This window comes from Rosa chinensis, chromosome 4 (assembly GCF_002994745.2).
Source record: "Rosa chinensis cultivar Old Blush chromosome 4, RchiOBHm-V2, whole genome shotgun sequence".
Taxonomy (NCBI): domain Eukaryota; kingdom Viridiplantae; phylum Streptophyta; class Magnoliopsida; order Rosales; family Rosaceae; genus Rosa; species Rosa chinensis.
In genome coordinates, this window is record NC_037091.1 from 65,398,255 (window position 1) to 65,409,901 (window position 11,647).

The 11,647-nt window shown below is 36.5% G+C and overlaps 2 long non-coding RNA genes across 2 annotated transcripts; both read right to left on the reverse strand.

Moving 5' to 3' along the window:
* Positions 1-8,608: 8,608 nt before the first annotated feature.
* LOC112196731 lies at positions 8,609-10,305 on the reverse strand. Its single transcript, XR_002935358.2, has 3 exons — positions 10,196-10,305; positions 8,823-9,096; positions 8,609-8,718 (listed from the first exon to the last, which is right to left on the reverse strand). It is a non-coding gene; the product is annotated as an uncharacterized LOC112196731 (long non-coding RNA).
* A 413-nt stretch (positions 10,306-10,718) lies between these two features.
* On the reverse strand, positions 10,719-11,351 carry LOC121052664. Its single transcript, XR_005809745.1, has 3 exons — positions 11,215-11,351; positions 10,916-11,122; positions 10,719-10,838 (listed from the first exon to the last, which is right to left on the reverse strand). It is a non-coding gene; the product is annotated as an uncharacterized LOC121052664 (long non-coding RNA).
* Positions 11,352-11,647: the final 296 nt, after the last annotated feature.

An 11,647-nucleotide genomic window follows, 5' to 3' on the forward strand; every position in this document is an offset into this window, starting at 1 on the left:
ATGGCCTATGGTGCTGTGAGCCTAAATTCTTCCGGAACCTAAACCCACAACATCATGCTTTAATTCCTAGGTAAGAAACCCAAGCAATCTAGTTCTTCCCGTAAAAATAAGCTAGACCACCACCCTTTTAGCTACACATGCTTCTCGGTTACAAAAGATTGTCAAGCTTAAGTTTTCGATTTCCTTAATTCCTACAACATGCTTCTAGGTGACAAATCCAAAAATATATGTAAGAAAGCATTAAAGTAAAGTAGCTAAAGGATTCAAAACCTGTATATTCATAAAAAACATGACATTACATTGTTTTATACATGAGGCCTAGCCCCAAATTTATTCTACTCACAACCCATAGTTACATAAATCAAACCCATCAACATAATAACATCAAGCAAAAGAGAGGAAGAGTGGAGAAAGTGGTTGGTTACCAAACTAGCTCCCCTTGATGCAAAACTAGTGAGCGATGTTTCAAAGTACGGAAATTTTGGTTCTTTCAAACCCAAATTGCCATACAAATCCACAAAACTCTTAGAAACTTGAAGAACAAAGGTTGAAATGATGAAACCAAGGTGTGATTGATCAAAGATGTAAAGAGTCTTCGGTTTTTGGTAATAACCCAAGACACTTTACACTTTTCTCTACACAAAATCTAAGAACTAAGAATTACATGATGAAGAACTATGGAAAACGGAGAGGAAATGGAGAAAGGAAGAAGATGGAATGGATGAAGGAAGACAAGAAAAAGGTCCAAAGTGAGGGGATGGTGTTTTTATAGGCCAAAAGTGATGAATGGAGGGTGGAGATCAAAGGAAATGAAGGGCTAGATGTGGTTGACAAATGTGTAAGCACAAAATATGGATCTAGTCTTTAACTCCACATAGAAATGACCTAGAAAGCTCATAGATATTTTGGTGAAGGGGAAAAAGTAAGGGTAGTGTAGGGAAACAATGTAATAAATAAGAGACAAAGGTATAAGGTGTAAAGAATGAGACCACTTGTCATTTTTCAAATTTTGAATTTCAAAATAACCATGACCTAAAGTCTTCCAACCTAAAGTCCCTAACCCTAGTCAGCTCTTTCTTGTCCTCTACACTTGTTCTCGGCTGGCCAAATCGGCCGGAAATGTCCGGAATCCGGCGTTGATCACCGTTGACCCATTTTTTGTCTGCTTGCGCATTTTCTTCTCCTTTCTTCCTTCAATTGAATCTCCACCAAGCCTTAGGAATTGACATTTGACTTCTTCATACCAAATGTTCCTCCATGAGTGTAGATCATCCTGGTAAAATTTCATAACTTAGTTCACCGTGGTTTGGCCGGAATTGCTACCGGAATCAGTACAGGTCTGGTTTTACAATTTTCGTCTTCTAGTGCGAAGCCCTTCCACTCCGAACTAACTCTTGCACTCTTCATACAAAATGATCCTTAGTAGGGCTGGGATTTGGACCAGTAAAATGGAAGGAACCGCACCGAAAGTCTCGGTTCAGTTCGGTTCTACGACATATGTATACACATTTTTTTCGGTTCGGTCCCTGGAGACATATTCTCGGTTCTGTTCCGGTCCTTGTTTTTAAAACCTCCTTGGAACCGAAATACATATGTCAGTGTATAAGTGGACATTAGTGGTGAGCTTATTTATGTAAAATAGACCCTTTCTTATGTGATCAGGCACACACTTAGCCTTCTAAATGCGATCAGAGCCTTCCATCTTATCTCATAATTTCCTATCCATTCGATCAAAATCCTAAAATGTTATCTCTTCGACTCTTCCCTCAAACTCCCACTCTCTCAGTCTCCATCCCTCAAACTCTCTTCGACTCTTCCCTGAAACAGAAACTTCGAATTACAGAAACACACAGAGCGTTAATACCTCAGGCTTGGATTGTTGAGCAGGGTCTGGTATCTGATAGGTTTCGCTGATCCAATAAAACTCTGGATAAGGATAGACCGCGCCAAACAATCAAGGCGTGTCTCCAGCCTCCCATGTGCGCGTAGTCCTGTTGCTCGTCCTCATCTCGATTGGGAGAAGAGATTATGAGTAATAGAAGATCAAAGCCCAGAAGAGGTAGACGACCTCCCTCAAAGTCTCACTCTCTCAGTCTCCTTTGATTTGTGTAAGGTTTCATTTTTCTCATTCTACTCTCATTGCTATGCAATTTCCTCTTCGTTTATAATAGATCCGTGAAATCTAACTACTTTTTCCTCTTCGTTTGAATCATGTCCTGTAGTGAGTGATTGAGTGTAGTTCAGCAACTTCAACCTGCGATTTCTTCCCGTGAGCACTTCAATTGAAACTGGTAAGCTCCAAAATCCATGAATATTGTTGATCAATCAATCTGCATGTTTTAGTATTCCATTTATGCATTCAGAACTGCTTGGATTATTGTTAAATAATAAACTGTTGTTCATTCAGAGTGTTTTACTGTGTCTAAACTGTTGTTCATTATTGTTAAATAATCGAATATGCAATACTTCTGCTTGAAGCCTTGAATTGAATTCATTTGAAAAATCTGGACTTTGGAATTAAAGGAGGAATCTTTTTACTTTTACATTTCTGTTGTGGGTTTCTTCAAATCTCTTGAATTTGTATTGGACTCAGTTTATTCTCTGTATGTGTGTGGTGCTAGTGTAGCTTCATCTTTGCTTTCATAGTTTCATTTATTAGGACTGGTATGCATAAGGCTGCTGTTTCAAATTATTGGATACTCATGCAATTATTGGATCAAATTATCTTTTGTTGAACACAAACTTATTTATAAGCTATTTTTATTATCTCACCTGATCATTTTTGTTTCAGCCCCTACAACCAAGAAGAAAAAGCATAAAAAATGATTCAATTCACTCAATAATCAAGGCTGCATAAAGGTCTGAACATTTTTGCTTCATTTGAAGTTCTCTTTTTTAAAAAAAAAATATCCTAATACCATTAATTGCAGATTTGTAATTTTCTATGTAGATTTAGTATTGACGGAAGGCTGGAAGCATTGTTGGCTTGTTGCATATTGTTGGCTTGTTGCATTGAGGAAGAGGAAGCTTTGCTGGAAATATGTTTGCAGTTGTGCACTTAGATGAAATATTCATGGACTATTTCAATTTTAGGTTATTTGTTTCAGTTTGAGACTTTGAATTGCTCAGTTTCAGACTTTCAGTATTTTAGTTTGCTGCAAATTGATGCAGCTGCATTGTTCAAATTGGACAGTTTATTGTTTATTTTTATTTGCTGCATGTGAGACTTTGAGTTTGCAGTTTATGCATGTGAAACTTTGAGTTTGTAGTTGTATTGCTGGAAATGTGTATTATTGCAGACTTCGAGTTGTGAGTTTGTAGTTGTATTGTTGGGAATGTGTATTATTGCAGTTCTGCAGTTTGCAAATTTTGAGTTTGTAGTTGTATTGTTGAAAAGTGCTTGAGTGTTTGTGTTTGACAGTTTGAGAGTTTTGATTGTTTGATAGTTTAATGCTTTCATCACTTTCATGCTTTGACAGTTTGGAAGTTTGCAGGAAATTGCTAATTTGCTATGTTGATGTTGATTGTTAAATATGTAGATTGTAGATACTGTTTTGAGTTTGAATGAGTGAATAGATTGTGATATATTGAATCATTTGAATGTATGTATGGAAATCAGGAAAACTGAAAACTGGAAACTAGAAATGGCTGAAAAGCAGTGTTTCTATATGGAAAAACCGAGGAACCGAGTTTGGAACCGATCTGAGTTTGGAACCAAAAAACAGAGAAATCGATCATGGAACCGATCTCAGTTTGGAGCCGAAAAACCTAGGAACCGACCCGAGCATGGTCGGTTCGGTTCTATATCGGTTCTTGATACAAAAAACAGCAAGCCCGAAACAATAATCAGTTGTTGGTTCCGGTTCCAGGTTCAGTCCTTGAAATTGCATAACCGACCCGAGTTCAGCCCTAATCCTTAGGATGTCTAGAATGATTCTGGAAAGTTTCAACTCATTTGGAGTTCATTTGGTCAGTCTATCGCTCCTCCTTCCTTGCCTAGCTCGGTTTCTCCTAACTGGAGTAGGAAAATGTACTAAAGTTGAGTTTTTAGTGCATTTCCAAGGTTCTCCATCATTTCCTAGCATGATAAGGAAAAAATAATAAATATATATAAGAGTTATTATCACAAATGGTATCTGAACTTATCTTCTATTTTATCGATGGTACCTGAACTTCAATTTTGATCACAACCAGTACCCGAACTTTTCGATTTCATTTTAAATAGTGCCTAAGGCCACCTTCGGTCACTATTCCGGCCAAAAAAGCCAAATCTAAAAAAAAAAAAAAAATTCAAGGCAAGTCTATTACCAAAAAATCATTACTATATATGATTGCAACCCTTGAAATCATAAAAAATCATCACTATGATTGCCTCCCATGCCGTTTTTAGTCGGAATAGTGACTGGAGGTGGCTTTAGGTACCCATTTAAAATGAAATCGAAAAGTTCGGGTACTGGTTGTGATCAAAATTGAAGTTTAGGTACCATCGATAAGATTGAGGTATAGTTCAGGTACCATTTGTGATAATAACCCTATATATAAATAAACACAAAAGTTAAGCAAAAGTGCAAGATTAGGAGAATAATTACTAGCTAATTATGGACCTAACACCATAGCAAGCAAAAACAATCCTGGGATATTCTGAGCCGATCTCAACCACATTTTTCTGTAAGCATGCTCCTCATCTCCATACAGATCAGCAAGTGATGTCTCAAATACTCTGTGCTTCAGTCCTTCTAAAGCAATCTATTGACAATTAATCCATAGAGTTGTTAAAAGTGTGAACTATGTTGACAATTACAAAGAAATAAATTCAATGGTATCACTTGGGTGATACCATATTGGTTGTACATGGAATTCACTTTACCTCTTTGCTTTGGATGGAGACGGGGGCTTTAAACTGAGCTAGCCTAAATAATACTTATTAATTATGTTCCATAACAGAATTCAATATCTGGAAACATACAGTTTCTTAGTATCAACAATTACATGTCAAATCAAACAGCATCATCAATATACATTTATTGAAAATCTAAAAGACAAGGTGCATGATAAGGAGAGAAATATTTTCAACTATTCATCTAAGAATACCTTTCCAATTGAATAAGCAATTGGGTAGCAAATAATCATCAAAATTCGGACAAGCCATACAAAGTTGGAACCCACAACAAGTCCATATCTGATGCATATTGCTTGTGGAATAACCTGGCAAATAAAAGCAAACACCAAATCAGATATTGATTCGCCCCATCCACAACCACACATAAAGGTTAGAACCACAATGCCAAATCATGAAAATAAACTAACCTCTTTGAAAAACTGGACAAAAGTCACAGAGGATTATAGCAACATACTGATTGAAAAGCTTCTCCAAATATATAGGAAGAGCCTGCAGATAGCAAATTGAATTAGTTCAAAACAATTCTCAACTAGAATACTCAAATTGCATCTTCGAATATTCCATTATCAAATGTCATTCCTGACATTTTTTCTTATTCTTTGAATTAAAAACAAAACAATTAGTTCATTTGATTATCGAAAATTGAGGCTACACTAATCTGTAACAAGATTAGCAAAATCAAGATACATATGCACAAATAAAGACACCAGACCAGAAATTAGCAAATGCAAATCACTGAAGCCTAGGGTGATTGTATTCTAGTGTGGGAAAAGTCATCCCAACTCATCTGTTCCAGATAGCCCCTCAAAAAACTTTCTATTTGAGCCTTCAAGTGACCATTTCCTTGCTTCAATCTGAGTATTGGAAGAAAGCCAAAATATAAACTTAAAAACAATCAATGTAAAAGTGCAGCAATGACTACCACAGATTGATGTAAAGTAGAGAACCAATTAAGTTTATTTCAAACCCCACGTGTGAGATAATTATAGACAATTATTATGGTTCATTCAAGTCATGACCTCTAGGAAATTAGAATCAGCCCTGCTCCAACCCGTGGAAGTAAACATCTTATTATTGATCCCATTAGTCATTCATAGTTCCAACTGATGGATATATATACAAGCTAGAATGCAAAAACTAATTAAAGACTGAGTTACTAAAGAGAGTAAAGTATTTTCACAGTTTGTTAATACATATGGCCACATTATTATACCTGCATAACTGCTGCTGAAGCCATCAATCCTTCACATTAGTCAAGCATGATTTTCTCTTACACTGCTACAACAAGTTCTGAAACCAAACCATTCAGCCCGTCCACTTGCTCTATTTATTAAAGTTTCAAACCGTTAGGTACATTCTTTTGTGAAACTTAAAGCTCACACAAACTTTACCCTGCAAAGTGCAAACAATGAATTAGTCGCCTGTAGACAGGGATGTAGGGATCATTACCCACAGAAGATTGAATAACAACTAAACTAATGAACATAAAACAGATTAACTACTCTGACCAGAAACCAAAACGATAATAAAACCTAACCTAAACTACTCAGATATCAATGAAAAATTTGGGATAAATACTGTTTAGTACCATGTGGTTTGAGTCAAACATCAATTCAGTCCCTCAACTTTTAATTCATCAAAAACACCCCCACAATATCATTTTCTCGTCCAATAGGTCCCTTCGACTCAATTCGGTAAATTTCAGACGTTAAGTGCTGACATGACATTTCCAACTCATCAAAAGTGGGGCCCACACAAAATTGAAATTCCCAAACTGACCCTGGCCAACCAAATATAGAGAAATTCAAAATAAATTCCAGACTTTGAGGTTGGGGAGACTCGAACCCCCTCCCCCCCCAACACTTATGAAAATAAAAGCCTCAACCACCAGACCACTTGCATGGTATTGGTATATGGAAAACAGAAATAACATATATCTGTATAATAGTTTTAAAGATGGTCTTCTCCACCCACCTCTCTCCTCCTCTTCTTCCTCTTCCGCCATGAAAAAGGATAGTCCGGGGGTCCCTCTACTAGGGTTTGTTCTTCTATCCCCATCTCTGTTTCAATAGCTCACTCTAAATTGTCCAACAGATTTGGATTCTTGTTCTCCCATTTGTTCAATTAGTCCTCTAATCTAATCATGAACAAAGTCCCAAACCAAAATTCAGCCAAATTTTCAAGCTTTGTTCATGATTAATTTCTTTATCTTCCCCAAATTTCATAGCTCTTAAATTCATGAAATTTGTTGGTTTATTAAGCTTGTTCTTGTTAGATTCCATCTGGGCTTCAACGAAATTTCTCAATTTCGTTAAAAAAAAGGGAGCAGATTTTTTATGGAACCAAATCAAAGGCAGAGTCTTGAAGAAACCGACGGGATCACGAACCCGTCAGTTTCCGGCCAACAATTTCCGGTGGTGGCAAAGAAAGAAGAGTTCGAAGATGGGTCTCTGTCCATGGGTCTTATTCCGGTTCTGGTACCGGCGAAACCGGTGGTGAATGCCTATTACTTCCCCGTCACAACATCGCAATCTGGGGTTCAAGTTTGTGGTGATGTTGATGTGCAGGCCACTTCTGGTTCGATTTCGGGTGGTGGTGGTGGGAGCTGGAATTTATATGTTTTTGCTTCAACTCTTGTTTAAAATATTTTTCATGGTGGAAGAGGAAGAAGAAGAGGGGAGGAGAGAGGTGGGTGGAGAAGGACATCTTTAAAACTATTATACAGATATATGGTATTTTTGTTTGCCATATGCCAATACCATGTAAGTGGTCTGGTGGTTGGGGTTTTTATTTGCATATGTATTGTGGTTCAAGTCTCCCTAACATCGATCAAAGTCTGGAATTTATTTTGGATTTTTCCATATTCGGTTGGCCAGGATCAGTTTGAGAATTTCACTTCTGTGTGGGCTCCACTTTTGATGAGTTGGAAATGTCATGTCAGCACTTAACGTTTGAAAGTGACGTAATTGAGTCGGAGGGACCTATTGGACGAGAAGATGATATTGTGGGGGTGTTTTTGATGAAATTGAAAGTCGAGGGACTGAATCGATATTTAGCCCATACCACATTGTACTAAACAGTATTTAGCCCAAATTTTATAGACACTAAGCTAACATACTAAACTGGATACCGGTAAATTTTTAGGGATTTTGGAGATCATTTGCTATGTTAATTAATTAAAAGAAGACAGAGGATAGAAACCTACGAAAACAAAAACCAGACCCATAAAAGTGAGTCATGCCCGCAAACTCAACACCAACCATTACACCACAAACAGTCATCTATAGAGGCCAAAAAACGCTATAGTATCATGTCATAGCTTTATAGAAAACGCTATGACAGCCACCGCTATGGTAGGTCTATTGCTTTAGATAGCGTTTCTGGGAAACGCTATCTATAAGTCTGTAAGCATAGCGTTTACAAAATGCTATTGATTAGTTTTTCATAGCATTTCTGACTTGCTATAAAAGTATTTTCCATAGCGTTTTTAAAATGCTATTAGTTTTCCATAACGTTTATAGCGTTTTGTCAATTGTCTCTGTACACTTATTATAACATTTCAATGATATCATCTAAACGTTTGTGTTGAACTGAAAATTGAGAGCCATAAACAAAATAATTCATTTAATAGTTCAAAATGATACATAATTAATTTGTAGCATACAAGAAATTCAAAAACTGGTCCAACCAACAAGTTGTGTCTTTAGATCCATTATGGACTACTTACTGAAATTTAACAAACTGCAAAAACATAATAACTAATTTACTACATTGCTATTGAATTGAGGGAGGTCATCATCTTCACCAATATTGGACTGCTACAAAACAGAAGACAAAAATCATGATTAGAGAAGTTGAAAAGTGTGCTAATCGATCACAAGTAGCAGCATGATTAATTAGCTATGGCATGACCAAAACTGACCAGATTTTCAAAGCATAACAACTTTGTCAGATGGCCAAGCTATTGTAGTACCAATAGCATCTTCAATGCAATGTAGCTCAGATGTTGGCATCCAAAGAGATGCATTAGGGACCCTTGGGATATCAACCCAAACTCTCGTAGCATTAAGACCTAAAGGAACAAAATGAACAAGCTCGACTGGATCACTTGAAGACCAATGTCCTTCTGCAACTATTTTTCCCGAACCACTGAAATCTAACAAGTTGCACTTTTTCTTGGAGTTTTTGTTCACACTCTAGCAACAAAACAAACATAATGATATCAGATTATAAAAGGAACTAATACACTCACATATCAAAATAATGGTAGTACAATCAACAAAAGAGTTAAAAATTACCGAAGGAGATGATAGGTTTCCAACTTCCTCAATGTTTGGACTATTTTCCAAAACAACTTTGTTAGCAGGCCATGCTACTTTAGTGCCAATAGCATCTTCAATATATGTCATGTTAGGCATAGGTCTCCATAAAAATGCTTCAGGACATGTTGGGATATCAACCCAAACTATCATGGCATTAGGTCCGAGAGGAATATCATTAACAAGCATCTTTGGATCATTAGAGAACCAACGACCTTCAGCAACTATTTCTTCTTTTCCACTCCAATTGAACAACTTGCACTTGATAGAATTCATGTTTTTACTCTAACAATTAATGAAAACAGGAGCAAATGACTAAGTAGATATGCAATATAAATAATAGGAACAACGAAAATAAATGAACAAGCTGTAAAAGGAAAAGTATTTTACCGAAGGCATAGATATATTATCTTCATTCTCAGATTGCTGACTGATTTGCAAGACCACTTTATCAGCTGGCCACGCTATTGTCTTACCTTGAGCTTGTTCCATACAGCTCATATTAGGTGTAGGCCTCCAAAGCTTCTGGTTTGTTTGGAATATCTACCCTCACTTTCATTGCATAAGGTCTAAGAGGAGTATGATTGACAAGCTCATTCGGATCGCTGGAACACCAGCGTCCTTCGGCTACAATCTCATCCATTCCACACCAATCTAAAAGCTTGCACTTGTCTAGAGATTTGGGGCTCATACTCTACAATGTATCAAAATACATAATCATATTGATACAATTTTAACTTGAAAATAACATATTTAATTTAAAGATGTAATACTTAACCAAAAAAAAAAAAGCAATAGAATGTAATAGTTACCACTAGAGAAGTCTTGTCAACTTGAGACCCATTTTGCTCATTTTTATCTTCCTCATTTTGCGTTGTCTAACAATACCCAGAAAAAAATAAAATATTAATTGTAGTAAGTTATTTATTGGTGTACCACAGTTTTACTTCTAAAGATATATCTACACGTGTCTTACCTCATGATGTCCAATTAATTTATGGACTAAGCTCTCCAAATGCTTGATTCTACTTCGCATATCAGTGTGTTGCTCTTCTAGCTGGAGCACATGCTTGTCCCTAGACTGTAAGAAGGCTAATTTGCTTATAGTAACTTCTCTTCCCATTCCTCTTAATCGTCCAGGTTTATCTTGTCCTAATACTTGGGAAAGAGCATCTTCTCTCACATTAGTTGTTGAGAATGAGGGTGAATCACTTTCAACTTCTCTTAACTTCTCCTGAATGAAGCAACAAATATATAATTATATATGTTCTATTTTACAAAGGGTCAGCAATATATATTCACCCATATACGAAAGGAATGCCCTTACAATAGTTTCACCAACTGCTGTATTCACAGGTGTACCATCTTTTTTTGTGCGAGATTTGATCCAAACTTTAACCCTTGACACAGAAGATGGGTTGACACTATCTCTTTTCTAGAATCATATATATAGAAAAGGAAAAACTGATGAAATAATCATATTTTCAATAAATTTGCCTTAAAAAGCATTAATATATGATATGTATTACCATATCAGCTGCTAATCGAACCATTCCCTTGCGACTGCATGTGTGTGGTACTTGTTTACGCCTCAATGCCTTGTACTTGTCACTTATAGCCTGAAGTCATTTTTTCTTTATCATAATACTACCCCTTAATATAATCTTGTACTTAATTAGCTCAGAAAATAGCATACCTTAAATGTTGGACTTGTTTTTGTCTTGACAAACTTCTTCCAAATTGCTAAAGTTGGTATGTTGTCTGGTTTGAGCCGAAGTCTTTCTTGTTTGTTCTTTGCTGCTTGTATTTGACGAACTAATCTAGATTTTGAGGCCCTCCAAAGGCATCCCATCGACTTAAATATGACATCTTTTTGCCATTCTTCATCCAAGATGTATCTTGCCTGCAATTTATATCAAAGTATTAAAGTATTGGAAACCTAATTTATGAAGACTAACATGTGCTGGAAAGCTTAAAATGACAATAGATTCATACATGAACTTCTTCCCATAATGGTACTTTAAGGTCATCACCAAGGTTCCTCCAATCATCAAGTGTTACAGGTACATGCTCTCGTACAAGAGGGCCCACAAAAGATGACAAGCTTACTGGTTCACCCAAGCTATTAAATTGAACTTGAATCCGATTCTCAGGGTCCATAGCAACTTTCTTCATTTTGGTTGGACCTCTTTTCTTTTTCAACCTCTTGGATCTTCAACTGTATCTTGTACAGATGCATTTTCTTGGACCGCATCTTGTTCAGAACTATCATTACTTGGAATTGGTCCATCTTGGGTAGCTTCTTTACTAACTTGTGTATGTACTTCTTGGAGATCTGCCATGAGATTCACATCCCTTGCATCAAAGTCTTGTGATATTCCACCGGTTTTCTTAGTATGCTTCCTCTTACTGCGACCTGCCTTTGAAA